The following is a 17,026-nucleotide window of genomic DNA, read 5'->3' as shown; positions in this document are numbered from 1 at the left end:
TCCCACGGTTTGACACATGTAGCTGGTTGAGGACCTCTTAACTTAAACATTTTGAAATAACATAGTGTTCTTAGATTTCATGAATTTAGTGTTATACATTAATTCACCTTGTATCATTTGTCTACAAGGATCTAGCAATGGATTTACATCTATTTTATCTTCCAAAGTTTAAAGAACTTGATATTGGTTAAGGATTTTTAGAGTTCGAAAATAATGTATTCCGCCGGATGTCATCTTTTGTTTCGACAATTCAAGTTCTTTCCCTCAACATATTCTACATATTTTGTCCAAAGGTTGGTGGATTACCTTAGATGTGTATATAACCTTTTATGAAAACGTTTTGAGGGTGTTTTCTTGTAACAACCCGTTATTTTCGGGCATTATAAATCGAGTCTTGTAACCTCTTTGGAATGTAATAGGAATATCATCGATAAATGAATTATTCAAAAGCTCTGATTGGAGTACACTATGTAGTATATATCGTCTTAAGGTTTCCAAATATATAAAGAACACTAAAATCCGAGTTATGACGAAGAAGTTATGACCATTCTAAGATTTCCGACAAAACCGACAACACCGATTAAACGGAAAACGCAAAGTTTCAATATGATAGCATTTAGCCTTAGGTATCTAAATGAAAGTTATAGATAACATTAAACCGTGAGCGTACACAAAAAGAATGTCCAAATCTTACTTCGTATGAGGAAGTTATGATTTTTCCAAGATCCGAATATAGCAGTAGACAGCTAAAAACTCGAATCGGAGATCGAGCGACTTTTGGCCGGAATGACCTAAACGAGAATCGAAGGTCTCGACAATGGTATTTCAGCGGTAAAAAGTCTGGCAAAAACCGACATCAGATAAAGAAGTTATGAATTTTCAAAGAAATTCCTTAAACACGATGAGTTTAATATAAATAATAAAAAAATAATTTTGGAATCTGCTGACGGAGTCTAAACGAAAGTTGTAGAGCGTAGTCTCACCTACTCGTGGATATAAAGACCTTCGAAAACGGAGTTCGTATGAAGAAGATATGAATTTTTGAAGTTTATTAAATAAATTATATATTTATTTAATTCAAAATTTCGGACCTTATCCGAAGAGGAGTCAGCGTCCTCATCCGGGTACGCGCTGCGTACCCCTGTACGCCCTGCGTACCCGAGAGACTTGGCCTCTGATCGTCCACGTCGCCCTATCCGAGGCATCCGACCCGTCCGACCCGTCCGAAGTATCCGACCCGTCCGACCCGCTGTCCCGTCCGACCCGCCGTCCCATCCGACCCGTCTCCCCAGCAACCCGTCCCATCCGACCCGCGTACCCAGCAACCCGTCCCATCCGAAGCCGAGGCAGTCGAGGCTTCGGTCATGCATAACGTACGCGTACGCGCTGCGTACGAGCGTACGCCCCGCGTACCGAGGCGGTTCAGCCTTCCTATAAATAGGATGCGAGGGCTTCCGAGAAAAATGCTCATTTCTCTCCTCTCTCTCACAATCTTGCCTCGTTTTCCGTGCCCGTTCAAACCCGAAGCTCTGGTCTTTTTGCTCAAGTTCCGAGGGTCGATTTTACTCCCGAGATTCCCGAGAATCCCGAGGAAAATCCGTTTCCCGAGACGAAACTCTGTCCGGTTTTCCATCTCGCTATCTTCAAACTATCAAGTGAGTTCATACCCCTGCAAGCACACTTTAAATACGTTTTTAAATGCTTTTTATACTCTTTTAGGGGGGAATACAAGTAAACACACGACTAAAATCGTGTGAAACATCGATCTTTTTACATACTTTTCATACTGTTGTTTTAACTGTCTTATGAAGTCATTATCATGCAAAACACCTCACAACACAACTTTACCCTCTTGGGATACAATATGTTTATAAATAGAAATATGTTTTATTTATACGTTTACATACAAATACATCATATCAAGGGTAACATTCTTTACTAAACCGTTTTATACATCCAAAAAACTTATGATTTATGCTTTGTCAAATATTGTGAAAAAGGATAAACTTTGCATACAAAACTACTACTTTAATACAGACTTAGTTGAGAATCCATGAGACGTGTACATCTTCAAACACTGCCTTTTTGATAAAAGGTATCGCTACAAGTCCTGTCTATAACCAGAGTCTCCCGTTCGGAGAACGTGTCAAATGTGTATAGATCTATACGGGAAGTCATGATCCCGCGCCCTGACTGTTAGCTACAGTCCGTCTTTTGGGGTGACAGTTGTCATAACGCTACGACGCCTGAAGAACGTCGCTACAGGCATATTATGTTTAGTATGGTTATAAAACTCATCGGATATACAATTATTATGGTATTATGCTTTTATGAACGAGTAGCTATTAAAATTATTCTTCATCTAACAAGTGCGATCTTCGTATAGCTTTACTATGTAAAACTATGACACAACTTACAAGCACGTCGGTTGCTTGCGATTTTCGGTCTTAGAGACTGCCAGTTATGTCAGGAAAATAAGGGTTTTTCCTGTATACAAACCAAACAACTAATAGGAAAATAAGGGATTTTCTCAGTACAATTAGTTGCAACTTATATCACGAACATTCATATGCATTTCATACTTTTATAAGAAAATAAGGGTTTTTCTTGGAAAACACAACAAATCATATCTCAACTATTAGGGAAAATATGGGATTTTCTGGATCTAATACATTCATTTTCAACACAACGAATCATAACTCTTTACAATTGAAATACTGCGTTTTCTGGAAAACATACACGAACTTTCGAATGGCGTACATTTTCTCAAAACACTACTTATGAACTCACCAACTTAATTGTTGACACTTTTTCTTTGAAATAACTTGTATTCTCAGGAAACCGCTAGACCAGGTAGCAACTACTTTTGAAGACTAACGCGCTGGCGTTAGTAACATATTTTGGATCACCATATTGTATTTGATTTCTTTTGCAAACATGTAACATATACAATCATGTAAACTTTTCAAATATATTTATATTATGGTGGTGTGTACCTTCCTTTCTATGAACTGTTATGATACTGAATATGACGTCCTCCACCCCCGAACGTTTCCGCCGTTCTGGTTTGGGGGTGTGACATTTCTTGTTTTTGTATAAAACTTTAAGGGTTAATATTATTCTCTTCCATAGTAAATGCATGTCCAAGTTTGCAGACTTTCATGATTACCGTACATACTATATGTCCAATTAATAAGTTAATTTAACCAAAATATAATTTTTATGCGATAAATATGGAAAGTCGTTATTGTATTCTTGTACAAATATATTTTCTTAATAATAGAAAACTGTCTTATCGGCTACACGAATGGTATGAACTAAACATCATTGTGGATTAATGACTTGTGCATGTGCTCTTTTTTTCAGTGCTTTAGTTTGAAGATGATACATATCTTTGTTTTGATCTTTTTCAATAGGACAGTTAGGATAAAAACATCGGTGTCATATTTGTTTTGATCTTTTTACAGCTACTTTGGTGTTCACCCATAGAAGGAAGGGAAAGTAAGGCATGATTCTACTCGTCCCCATAACCACATACATCACTTAAAATGTTTTTGCACTTAAAAAATTTATGATCAATCCTAGTTGCCAGGTTTGGGCTGGAAGTGCAACACTAAAGGACATAAAACCGAGGAAGTTGCTCAATCTTCTATTAAATTCCAACTGAAATCTATAGTTCTTTGGGGTGTAAAATTGGTGATTTTATGATTCGCCTTTCAACTTATGACTAGAGTTGATGTTCGTATATGTCAAATCCATATAACTACAATTGGATTCAAGAACAGAACATATAGTCTTCCCTTCTTATTTCTCTTATTTATGTTACAAATTTGTCCCTTATGCAATCCACCACTACATGCCTCCCTTAAACTCGTGTCATGTTTATCAAACAATTAAAACCTTATTTACAACTTTACACATCTAGATAAAAAGCTTAACTCACCTTATTACCATTGTGTTCGATAAAAGGTTAACTTGATGACAATTTCAAGTTCATTAGTTGTTAGGATGCTAAATCAAGACTTGGAATTAGTCCTTCTCTAACGGTTTGAAGCGGTTCTCCCCCAGTTGGAATTAGTCCTTCCTTAACGGTTTCTAGAATTTTACTATTTGCTCGTAATCCATAGCGTTCAAATCCTGAGCTTTTCAGCTTAGTCACCATCCATACAACCTTCTCAAAGAAATTTCCGGTTTTTAATATTCGAACCGATCCTACAATTTCTCAACTAATCAAACCCAACCCAACCAACCTCCATTGATATTCAACCCGAGCAATACACACTCCTCTAAACTCTATTTCGTTGTCCTAGAGGGGACAACCAACTGCAACAAGATATTGTATAGAAACTACGAACGAAAGAACTGTGTGCATAACCCCGTAAGCAGGAATTTATGACAACTCACCATGCACTCGCTTTGGAAAAATATCTCAGTCATTTTTTTTGTTTTTATAAAATATCTCAACAATTTCAGTTACTCATCAAAATCAATATGGCTGCTGATTTTCCTAGCAGAATGCTCAGTCTTCCCCCACCCAGGGCTTGGTCCCTCAATGTCCAACATTTCCACATCATAGTCTAAGACCCGTCTTCCCCCGCCAAGGGCTTGCTCCTTTAATGTCCAACATTTCCGTATCACAGTCTAAGACCCGGTTCGCCAAGCGCTCTATGTTTAACACAACTCTCGGTATACAAAACGACATATGACAATTCCTAAGTAATAACTAGAAATCGCTAGGAAATCCCGAACCCTTAATGTGTATGTCAGAAGCCTTCCTAAAATTACAGTTTCCAACCCTTCATGAATGGTCCGCCTACTTTATGATTCAGAAAGCACTCTGTAAGTTGAATCCCTACCCCATTACGGCGTAAAGACGCTATCATAATATTTCTAACAAGCTACTACATGAGAGGCTATCCATTCAAAATCACATCGAGGATTAAAATTTCAAACGTGGGATTTCTTGCAGTTCAACCTTGACCTCCTGTCGAACGACGAACATCTGGGCTTGCATTCCTTCAGTTACCAATGTAGGGCAATCGGGTTTAAGATGATTCGGTAGGTAACAGTGTAAACACACCTGATCCTTCTACCAGTCGCAAAAGACATGCCCTCTCTCTCCTCACTTATAGAATTTGAACCTGCGAAAAGTAAACCCATGGGTTCCCCCACACTTCTCTCAAATATCATACCTTTCTTGACTTTCAATACCCATTTTAGCATCCTCGAACTCTCGGTCCATCGCTGAATGATCGCTCCTTCTCTTTCTAAGTCGTGTCTTCACATCGAGATATCCGCCGGTAGTCATCTCAGCAGTCCTTCTCACAGGCTGCTTTAGAAATGTCACAATACACATTGCTACAACTATATAACGAGACTACCCATCGAGTTTATCACTTCCTTGCTATGCGTACGGGTCCTGTGTTTTCAGTTGTATGGGTTCATACTACCTTCCATACGTACCTGTATTTGTCTCAAGGATCATCAGAACCACCCAAAACAAATACAATAACTAGGTTACACATACATCCTATTCTTACTCTCCCAAGAGAGACTAATCATTCCAAAACTTTCTTGTTACATCCATACTTACTCGTAATGATACTCACTAAAAAGCGCATCATGAGTACTACATACTCCCTATGCTATCCTAGGATCCACACCTCACCCTACCATCAACTGCCAAACGACCCCCATTGGTGCCAGTTAGCTATTACATGAATACAATCACATGCAACATAACTTAAATAATTTTAGATTAAAAGATTCGACCCTATTATGGTTGGACTATATCCTTCTCATGCATCGGGACCAAAATGCAATATTTCTTCACACATAGGTTTAAAATTGATATTTCCTAATCATCGGGATGTTACACATATTCTCTTAAAACTGGGGTAGTAATCCTAAAAGACATGATAGATTCATCACAATCTACTTTGGGCTTATCCTAAATTTGTGGAAGTATCGAAATGTTCGGTTGTTTAGACAGGTGTTTATCAACCCCACGTATGGTGCAAAATATATAAAATCTATGGTTTACTTTTGGATCAACAACAAGGATAAAGGTGGGATTTGTAATCGAGATGAGTGGATGTTATCTCCCTTCCACACATTGTAAGTCTATAACTCTTTGTTGTTGTTTTTTCTACTTTCCCTCCTTAGGTACCTGCTAGTCGCTGGTCTATTTTAATAAAAAAAATTGTTTCTAAAAAAACAAGGGATAAAAGGTAGCAAAAATCGCTTTTTAGGAAATTCACTTTGAGAAAATGGGTGGGAATATAGGGGATTTCAGGAAATTCACTTTCAGAGAAAGGGCGGAAATATAACCTTTATGGGGGCTTAGGAGAAGTCAATTGGCATTACATGCACTCTTATATTTGAGGAGATTCTAACATGTATCTATATATTTCAAAATAACATAATATATATTTTATTTTATTTTAATTATTAGATCATAAATTTTTAATATTCTTAATCATAATCATAAGTAAAGACATGGTTTTTTTCAACAAAAACATAAATTAGACTTTTTTTTTTTTCTATCTACGTCACCCTTTTTATGATTCCACAAAAGTAATATTTTTCTTTTTAACGATGCATTCGTTAAATAAATAATCATAGATAGCCCATATAATGGTTTTTTTTAAATGATGAAGATTTGTTTGGAATTTATTAGTCTTATAATATTATAGTATAATTTTTTTTACAATCAATGATATTAGGTTTATGGAAATGGGAAAAAAATATATATTAAGTTTGTGCATTTACGACTAAAAACAAGGACAAAAAATTGAGAAAAATTCATTTTGATTTTTTTTTTGTAATATTATTTATACTATTATATTATAACAACAATATTATTGTTCTATTTTCTTAATAAAAATTAAGTTTAAAGTAATTAATGTTAATAAAGTTGGTAAAAAAAATGTAATTATTAAATAATAAAACCATAATGATTAGGTTATAGTGAAGTAAACTATAAAATTTAGTTAAATAATAATGATATGATAATGTTGACCTAACAAATAAAGTTAAAATGATGTATGATGGTATATAAGAGGGTGTGTCTAATAGTACACAATTTTTATTCATGAGATTCTACTTATAAACAAATGGAAGAGAAGGACGAATCATTTACCATCATCACCGCAACTCTACTCTTTTTACGCATCTCTTTTACTTTCGTTCTGACATTCCTATCATCCATCAACTGCCTTATCCCATTCTCTATCTCCTCCGTTGTGATGACAAAAATTTTGCCATCTCTATAAAATACATATTTCTTATATTCCAACGTAATCTCCACCACCAACTAATTCAAAAGCATTGATCTGCTACTCGCCATACACCAGCCATATTTCCAATGGCGCACCAAACCACAAACTCTCCAAGACCATGTTCCACCGACAATTTGACACAAACCCTCCTATGGCGTTGTGAGCCAAAATTGCCACCTGTGGAGACTGTCCAATCACTTTCCCTACTTCATCGGTTTCTCTGGTGGAGGAGGTCGACGTAAGCACCACAAGATATGTTGGCTACTTCTCTTAAAACTGAGGTAGTAATCCTAAATGACATGGTAGATTCATCACAATCTACTATGGGCTTATCCCAAATTTGTGGAAGTATCGAAATGATCGGTTGTTTAGACAGGTGCTCATGAACCCCGTGTATGGTGCAAAATATATAAAATCTATGGTCTACTTTTGGATCAAAAGCAAGAATAAAGGTGGGATTTGTAACCGGGATGAGTGGATGTTATCTCCTTTCCACACATTGTAATTCTATAACTCTTAGTTGTTGTTTTTTCTACGTTCCCTCGTTAGGTACCTGTTAGTCGCTGGTCTATTATAATAATATTTGTTGTTTCTAAAAAAACAAGGGATAAAAGGTAGCCAAAAATGGCATTTTAGGAAATTCACTTTGAGAGAATGGGTGGGAATATAGAGGATTTCAGGAAATTCACTTTGAGAGAAAGGGCGGAAATATAATCTTTATGGGGGCTTAGGAGAAGTCAAATGAAATTACATGCACTCTTTTATTAGAGGAGATTCTCACAGGTATCTATATATTTCAAAATAACATAATATATATATATATATATATATATATATATATATATATATATATATATATATATATATATATATATATATATATATGTATATTATTTTACTTTAATTATTAGATCATAAATTTTTAATATTCTTAATCATAATCATAAGTAAAGACAAGGTTTTTTCAACAAAAACATAAATTTGACTTTTTTTTATCTACATCATCCTTTTTATGATTCCACAAAAGTAATATTTTCCTTTTTAACGATGCATTCGCTAAATAAATAATCATAGATAGCCCATATAATGGTTTTTTTAAATGATGCAAATTTGTTTGGAATTTATTAGTCTTATAATATTATAGTATAATTTTTTTACTATCAATGATGTTAGGTTTATGGAAATGGGAAAAAAATATATTAAGTTTTTGGATTTACGACTAAAAGCAAGGATAAAAAATTGATGAAAATTCATTTCGAATTTTTTTTCTAATATTATTTATATTATTATATTATAACAACAAATAATTGTTCTATTTTCTTAATAAAAATTAAGTTTAAAGTAATTAATGATAATAAAGTTGGTAAAAAATGTAATTATTAAATAATAAAACCATAATGATTAGGTTTTAATGAAGTAAATTATAAAATTTAGTTCAATGATAGTGATGACCTAAAAAATTAAGTTCAAATGATATATGATGTTATATAAGAGACAAAATTGCAAGAATGGTCCCTGTGGTATGTCAAAACTAGCAGCTTTGGTCCAAAATGGGTTTGGCTCGCAAGGATGGTCCAATAGTTTCGTTTTGTTGCGAGTTTAGTCCAATTTCCTGTGAACTTTTTTATAATGACAGATTTGCCCCTTATTATTTTATTTTCCATTTTTCTTTTATTACAACCATTAAAAATAAAACAAAAACAAAATCTCTCTCTCTCTCTCTCTAGAAGAACAACAACCAAGGAGGCCACCAGAGCACCCCCCTCGCTGTAACAGTCGCCCGACAGTGAAGACGAAGAGTAAACCCATAGAGGGTTGTCGGTCTCGATGGACCCCCTTGCACCTCATCGCGATTTCCCAGCCACACTGGAGCTCCCGTCGATCTGCCTTTCATTCGAATCGATGGTGGGTTTTCGTTTTAGGTAAGGTTTTGTGTGTGGATTTTATTTCAAGTCTACCCTTCTTCACCTTCGTTTCAAATTTGGAACCAAGAACACCTACCTTCAACTTTTGGATTTGGGTTTTATTTTAGATCCAAAATCAAGAACGAAGAACGCCCATTTTGGATTTGGATTTCGGATGTTCGATGGTGGTGGGTCACAACAGGGGGAGGCGGAGGAGCTGCCACAGTCGACTGTGATGGCTCTCTTCACCAGAGAAGTGAGAAATGAGGGAGATAGACAAGTTGGAGATGAAAGGAAGATCGGGGAAGGGATTCTGACGACATCGGTTGTGGTGGGTTGTTGGGCTGTTGCAAAACGAGGGGAGGTGTTGCCCTTTTCGGTGATGAAGAAAAGGGTGGATTAACAACGGCGATAGGCAGTGATTATCGATAATTATGAGGGCAGTGGGGTGTTCTTGATCGTAAGTGAAGAAGTAGGAGAGAGTTTTTTCTGATGAGATACTAACGAGATGAAGAGATTGTATTAGAGAGAGATAGATAAAGAGAGAGAGAGAGAGAGAGAGAGAGAGACACACACACACAGAGAGATTTTTTTTTTCTTTTTCTTTTTTTAGATTTTTGTAATAAAAAAATTGAAAATGGAAAAATATCAATGGCAAATCCGTCATTATAAAAAGTTTTAAAATTTTTGGACTAAAGTCGCAACAAAACGAAACTATTGGACCATCCTGGCGAGCAAAACTCATTTTGGACCAAAGTTGCTAGTTTTGACATACTACATGGACCATTCTTGCATTTTTATCTATATAAGATGGTGTGTCTAATAGTAGACAGTTTTTATTCATGAGATTCTACATATACACAAATGGAAGAGAAGGACGAATCATTTACCATCATCACCGCAACTCTACTCTTTTTACTCATCTCTTTAACTTTTGTTCTGACATTCCTATCATTCATCAACTGCCTTATCCCATTCTCTATCTCCTCCGTTGTGATAGACAACAATTTTGCCACCTCTATAAAATACATATTTCTTATATTCCAACGTAATCTCCACCACCAATTAATTCAAAAGCATTGATCTGTTGCTCGGCATACACCGACCATATTTCCAATGGCGCACCAAACCACAAACTCTCCAACACCATGTTCCACCCACAATGTGACACAAACCCTCCTATGGCGTTGTGAGCCAAAACTGCCACCTGTGGAGCCTGTCTAATCACTTTTCCTACTTCATCGGTTTCTCTGGTGGAGGAGGTCGACGTAAGCACCACAAGATATGGTGGCCACTTCGCTCTAATCCATGTGGTATCTCTTTCATCTCGACCTCCTCAAAACTATTGGCGCTTCCAAAACACAAAAAGAGCTCCGACGACAGCGGTGGTCCATCTAACCAGTTCCTAACATCGTCATCATGGGGATTTCTGTCAACACCATCAAGGTTCAATACTGGCCCCACAGGATACACAGGCAGGAAGCTGTTGTCTAAATATAAAAACGACTACTGTGTTTCCAACTCCATGTATGTATTCATCATGATTGCTTTCGCCTATTTCAGTTTCCATACATTATCACGAAGAATGGCCAACCCTTCTTTGTTGTGGTACATAGCAGGAAAGACTTTGGTTGGCACCGATTTGACAAAGTTCGGAGGCAAGAACTCAGCATCCGTGTATCCGAGTTAGTGAACTCAGCAACATCCTGGTTCTCAGTGTCACATAGTTTCTAGATATACAAATTAAACCCAATAAAATCAGAATACGAAGTGAAGTATACGTAGAATGGAAGATTAAACTCACTGGCCACATCTATCATACAAGATCAAAATACATTGTTGACAAACGCAATGACCCGAGTGGACCTCGGTCGTTTCATCATGTCACCGACAAGACTTTTAACATATTTACAATGAGTATTTATGAAATCATTCAAGAGAGTCATCGGAGCTATTACGTCAACGTTTGGTGGGGTTTCATCTTGAGGAAGTTCAATGAAGTGTATCCATTCCTCTGTAGCCTTCTTAGCCAGTGATTCAATGTAAGTGTTTATTGCAAGATAGAGCCAAAAGGAGGCTTGATTACCAAGATTGTTTTTGATAGCCGTTGATCTCGATTCAAAAGTAGTTTTGCGACTTCGACAGTCAACATGATATCACCAAGCTCAGTTGAAGGAATGAAAACCAACTCTGCAACTGCATTCATCATTTTATTTTTGGTTCATGAATGGTTCAACTTGTTTGAAGGTTGTATTTAATTACTTTGTGTTTTTGTTACATTTATGGAATATAATCCATCCAGCAAAAGAAATTTCAAATTATGTTCTCTAATTGTGGTGACTGTCAGACCACATATAAAGGTTAGTCTTTATGGAAAAGTGGGATAGAAAATGACCGGTTAATATTTCATTTCGCAATAATGAAAACATTTTATAAATAAATATCATAAATAAATCATTATTTTAAAGAAAGTCTAAAAGCATCCAAAATGCATTGAATTTTTTTTTTTTTTTTTTTTTTTTTTTTTTTTTTTTTTTTTTTTTTTTTGCAAATTAATGGAATTTCACATCATCATTATCTTCATCTTCATCTTCATTATACATATACTTATAATGCTAATATTTTTTTTCTTGAATCTCACGTATTTGAAACCCCATTTTTTAACTTCCTCAAACCATATTCATTTGAAACCCTCTTTTTTAACTAATATAATTCAAAAGTTTTGTTAATTATGATTTAACACTCAAAAGATTTATAACTTATGTTATGTTTAATTAGCATTTAGTGAAAAGTTTACTATAAAAATGTCAATCTTTTGGGAAGACATGCATACAAATTATATACAAATTTCAAAAAAAAAAAAAACAAACTTAAATGTTTTTTTGTTGGGTTGAGGTCTTATGACCACTTTTAGAGATATGCTATTATATTAGAGCTTTTAATTTGAAAGTTTGTTATACTAATTCGTTTTTATATTTTCTTCATTTTTGGATTATTATAATACAGTTGTTGTATATTGTGGTTTAATCATTAATATATTTATCATATATTATATATGGTGATGTCGAAAATATTTAATTAAATATTTTAAATATGTTTTTTTTGTTTTGTAATTGTACCGTTTCAAAAAGATAATTAATTAAAACTCATACATATGTTGTACTTTTCATCTCTCTCTCTCTCTCTCTCTCTCTCTCTCTCTCTCTCTCTCTCTATATATATATATATATATATATATATATATATATATATATATATATAAAAGTTATTTTGAGAACACTTAAAAGGCTGAGAACATAAGAATAGATATTAACCATCCAATAATTCACATCAATGACTAACATTATGGTGTCATTTTTGTTAAGTTTGAAACTTTGAATATAAACCGTAAGTTTTTATTGACTAAAAGGATAGTAATTAAATTCAATTTCAATTCAATCCACCGAGTTAGCTAACTTTGATTTTATTCTCTCTCTCTCTCTCTCTCTCTCTCTCTCTCTCTCTCTCTCTCTCTCTCTCTCTCATATTAGGTCTTCAAGATTCTTCGTTCATATCATACCTGCATGAGGCACTTATCTTCTTGATTTTTTTTCGACAGAAAAAACATTAGTATCAATTGAGGGAGATACGGAAAGAACAAATATACACACAACTACAAGAGAAGGGCGATATTCATCGTTTCTTTTTCCCCATTTGAGATAAAATTCAAGGAGGGGATTGTCTATTCATCATTTTCTTTTGGTTAGACAAACTTGCAATTCGATTGACAAGAAATACTCACAAAGCAGAGAGTCGACCCCGGTTCATCGTTTTTTTTTTTTTTTGACCTCACTTGCATCGGTTCAAGATGGAATGGGTGGGTCTGGATTTTCTTGAGCCTTACATGTGTTCATCTCAATTTTCATGCTCGATAGATGACAAGTGTGGAACAAGTGACAGTCAATTGGAAAATCTTGTTTGTTGGCATACCGAGTCCTAGTTTTTCATATTTTTGATTCTGCAATGTTCATTAGCGAATTTGTTTCTACGTTGAGTGCTTTTCTCCTATTTTCATTTATGAATTTATAATCAGTTGTTCAAGACCGTTAGTGAAATTTCTATTTTTTTCTCGACATAAACTGGCTCATATTTTTATATTACATTCACTGTTTTTCTTGTGTTGTCATTTTATGTAAGTAAGATTGATTTGTGTCACCCATAATTTCTCAAATTAGTAGTACATTATTTCATTGATTATTAAGTTTTTCATTGTCCACATGAGTCAAAATGTTACTTTTTCCATTTAATTTTGATCAGGGTGTTAAATGTTGATGATATAGGCTCTAAACCAAAGGAAGAGAAACAATGAAAAGTCCCAGGTGGTGTTATATACGCCAAATTATTTGACGTTTGGGTGTGTACCCTCTGATCACCTTTTGTGTTTGAATGTTTTTGCTTGTGCTTGGATATTTTACATGGTTATAATTATTTATGATTATAACTATGAATGTTTTTGCTTGAGCTTAATATTTTACATAGTTATAATTATTTATGATCATAACTCTGCCTACATATATGATTTAGTCAATGTTTGATTGTATTTGTTATAATCATTTATAGTATAACTCGGTTGCACCCATGATTAGAACATCGGTTTAATTATATATGATTATAACTATGTGCAACATAGTTGATTTGAACACTATTTATAATCATTTGTGATTATAACACACCATACTTTTGTTATCAATCATTCATTTAAACATTTTGTTGATATTTTTTAATGTATTTACATGTTTTTGACATTTTGTAGAGATTGATCAAACAAAACGGTTGTGTTATGATATGTTAGGTAGCACTACTACTCGTTAAACAAGTTTGCGAATTACACAATATTTGTTATTCTTTAATATTTATTGTTATTTACAGGTGATTACCAATTATAAATTATTATATGTCGGTGCAATTTGATTTAAAAAGAAGAACTGTGGTTGTGATTGATTCAATAAAAGGGTTGACATAATGATGAATTTCGTAACTTCTTTCCTCTTAATTGATTTAACTGTTATTGAATATAATCATATATAAATGTATGAACTTAATATTGACATATTCTTTTATGAATACAACTTTATAATCATTGATGATCAACATAACGAATAAGTTGCAAAATTAGGACTTCATTACCAAATTATAATTGAATACAAAGCGATTAAATCATCATGATCAACATGGTGATTCATTAGTGACTAAAACATATTTTCATGTTTAAAATGTTTCAACACCACAACATATACACATATATTCACGCATGATTATACTATTATTAAGATTAATCTAACCAAATTAACTTAATAAAAAAAAAAAAAAAAAAAAAAAAAAAAAAAAAAAAACCCTTAATGGACTAGGAATTGAATGTGTGTCATTTCAACTCTAGTAACTTCACTCACGAAACATTCAACATCAAAATTCATTTAGTAATTAAATATAGAAATTTAATGGAAGAAAATGTTATCATACATATATGTAATCATTTAATAGGAATATATTAATTGTATTTACTTTGATTAAAGCCTCTTTTATCCAAGAAAACAGCCGTTACAAGCCCATTTAATATGTCACTTTTCATGTTGACTAATTAACATTAATGTAATCATAAAATTTCTATAATGGACAAACAAAATGATTGGTACACAAATCGTTCTCACGTTCTCAACATTTTTACGTTCTATATATATATATATATATATATATATATATATATATATATATATATATATATATATATATATATATATATATATAAATAGAGGTTAAAACACTTCAACCAAAATTCATTTAAAATCTAATATTTCAAATGCTTTTTAATAATGATTATAAAAATTTCAACATTTGTTACTTAATTGATTGATTAATAAAAATATTAATGTTTTGAAACTCCTAACTCTTAAAATTATATTATTTAATTTGTTAGTTAAGTAAAATATTTTTCCTACATATAGATAACATTTTATGTTTGGTTACTCATATTTGTTTATGTATTTAGAAAATAAGGTATACATAAAATGACTACTTCAATTTCACATAGGAATCTATATCACTAGAGATGTATGTTGTCTTTAACCGGTGATAGGAGATCCACATATCTTTTTTAATATTTATATTAATGTTTAGTAATATTTATTTTATATTCCTATTCACCTTAATTTTTTAGGTACAAATTAAGGAAAATGATTGTCGGTGCACCAACATAAAGTCAAACGTACACCTTGCAAAATATGTAATTAAAATTAAATATCATATTTACTAATCGACTTATTTTAAAACTCTTGATGACATTTATTTATAATGATATATTTTGTATAACTTCATTCTTAATTTCAATGTTTAGTATTTGAAAGTTAATATATGAAACATTGGATGTTTTGGTGTAATATAAATAGTGTAATACAAAGTTTATTAATTCAATATTGTTTATAAATAACTCATTCAAAGCAACTTATTTCTTATTTTATCCAAAAAAATATTATCGGACATAAGAAAAATATATTATATTAATGTTATACAAAAACTTTTAATATATATTGGATATTATAAAACTATAAGTAAAGTTTATAAGGTACGAGCTATATTTGATAGTATCAAAATATAAGTTGAGGGATTTTTATGTTATTTGATAGTTCGGTTAATACCCAAAACATGACTAAAAACGTAAATTTCAACATATTTCTATTTTTCCCCATAATTATTTTAACCACTTAAATCATTCTTGCGCAACGCGTCAGGTTACACCTAGTATTCTTATAAAAGAATAGTTATTAGTATCACTTGTCATTTTCTCATAATTTACGCTTTCTTTTCAAATGTTCTATAAAAATGACACTTGGCATTTTCTCATCATTTTTTATATTTTAAAAAGTATTCATGTTGATAATAAGTTAAGCAATTATTTAATTTATTCTTGATTTTTAAGAGAAATTTAAATTTGTCTTGAATAAGTTTCGGTTATGATTACCTATAATTAATTGTATTTCTATATTGAAAATCCTACAAAATCATGTTTAATTAATAATTTATTGAAAATAATTGATTAATAATTAAGAGTTTATTATAAAATTTTAATTATTTTTGTAATTATGGTTCCCACGGTCTATAACCTAGTACTCTATATACGAAACCCGCAAAAGTTTTTTAAAATGCATTGAACACTATAAAGTTCAATGTAATATTTTTTTAACAATTAAAAGGTTTTTTCCATTGAAAAGTTCAATGTTCATTGAACTTCATATTCATTGAACGCTAACATGACATCCCACAATGATGGTGTTTAAACCATTGAATGTTAATTATGCATGTCACCTTGTTCAACTCTCTCAATGAATTATACATTTTGGATGCTCTAAATGATTAGCATTTCGAAAATAATATTTTTGAATTTCATTACGATTTTCAAACTTAGTTTTCTTGATAAAATACAAGTTCAAAATTGATTTTATATGACTGTTAATTGTAAGTTATTGAGTATACTTACAATCTTATCTTTGGAATTGATTTTATTTAGATTTTGTGGTAACTTAATTAGTTTCTATGAAAGGGTGTAAATTGAAATGTAGCAGAAAGATTAAGGATATAAGAACTATAAAGTGTGACGACTTAAGTTGATGAACAACAGATTAAGGATATAAGAACTATAAAGTGTGACGACTTAAGTTGATGAATGTTGTTCGAATAAGCACTAAAGATGTACATATGCATCTAACAATGAGGATGTATAAGAAAAGAGACAAGGAATATCTTGTTCATTATTCACTTCGGTCTAATTTTTTTATTGTCTTTTCTCTCTCATTTTTTGTGAAGCGATTT

General features: G+C 32.6%; 1 pseudogene; it reads right to left on the bottom strand.

Moving 5' to 3' along the window:
- Positions 1-6,929: 6,929 nt before the first annotated feature.
- Positions 6,930-11,393, bottom strand: LOC111879286 (anthocyanidin 3-O-glucosyltransferase 2-like; annotated as a pseudogene).
- Positions 11,394-17,026: the final 5,633 nt, after the last annotated feature.

This window comes from Lactuca sativa, chromosome 1, assembly GCF_002870075.4.
Source record: "Lactuca sativa cultivar Salinas chromosome 1, Lsat_Salinas_v11, whole genome shotgun sequence".
In the NCBI taxonomy this organism is placed as follows: domain Eukaryota; kingdom Viridiplantae; phylum Streptophyta; class Magnoliopsida; order Asterales; family Asteraceae; genus Lactuca; species Lactuca sativa.
The sequence above is the reverse complement of the archived record's forward strand: the minus strand, read 5'-3'. Positions and strand labels throughout refer to the sequence as shown.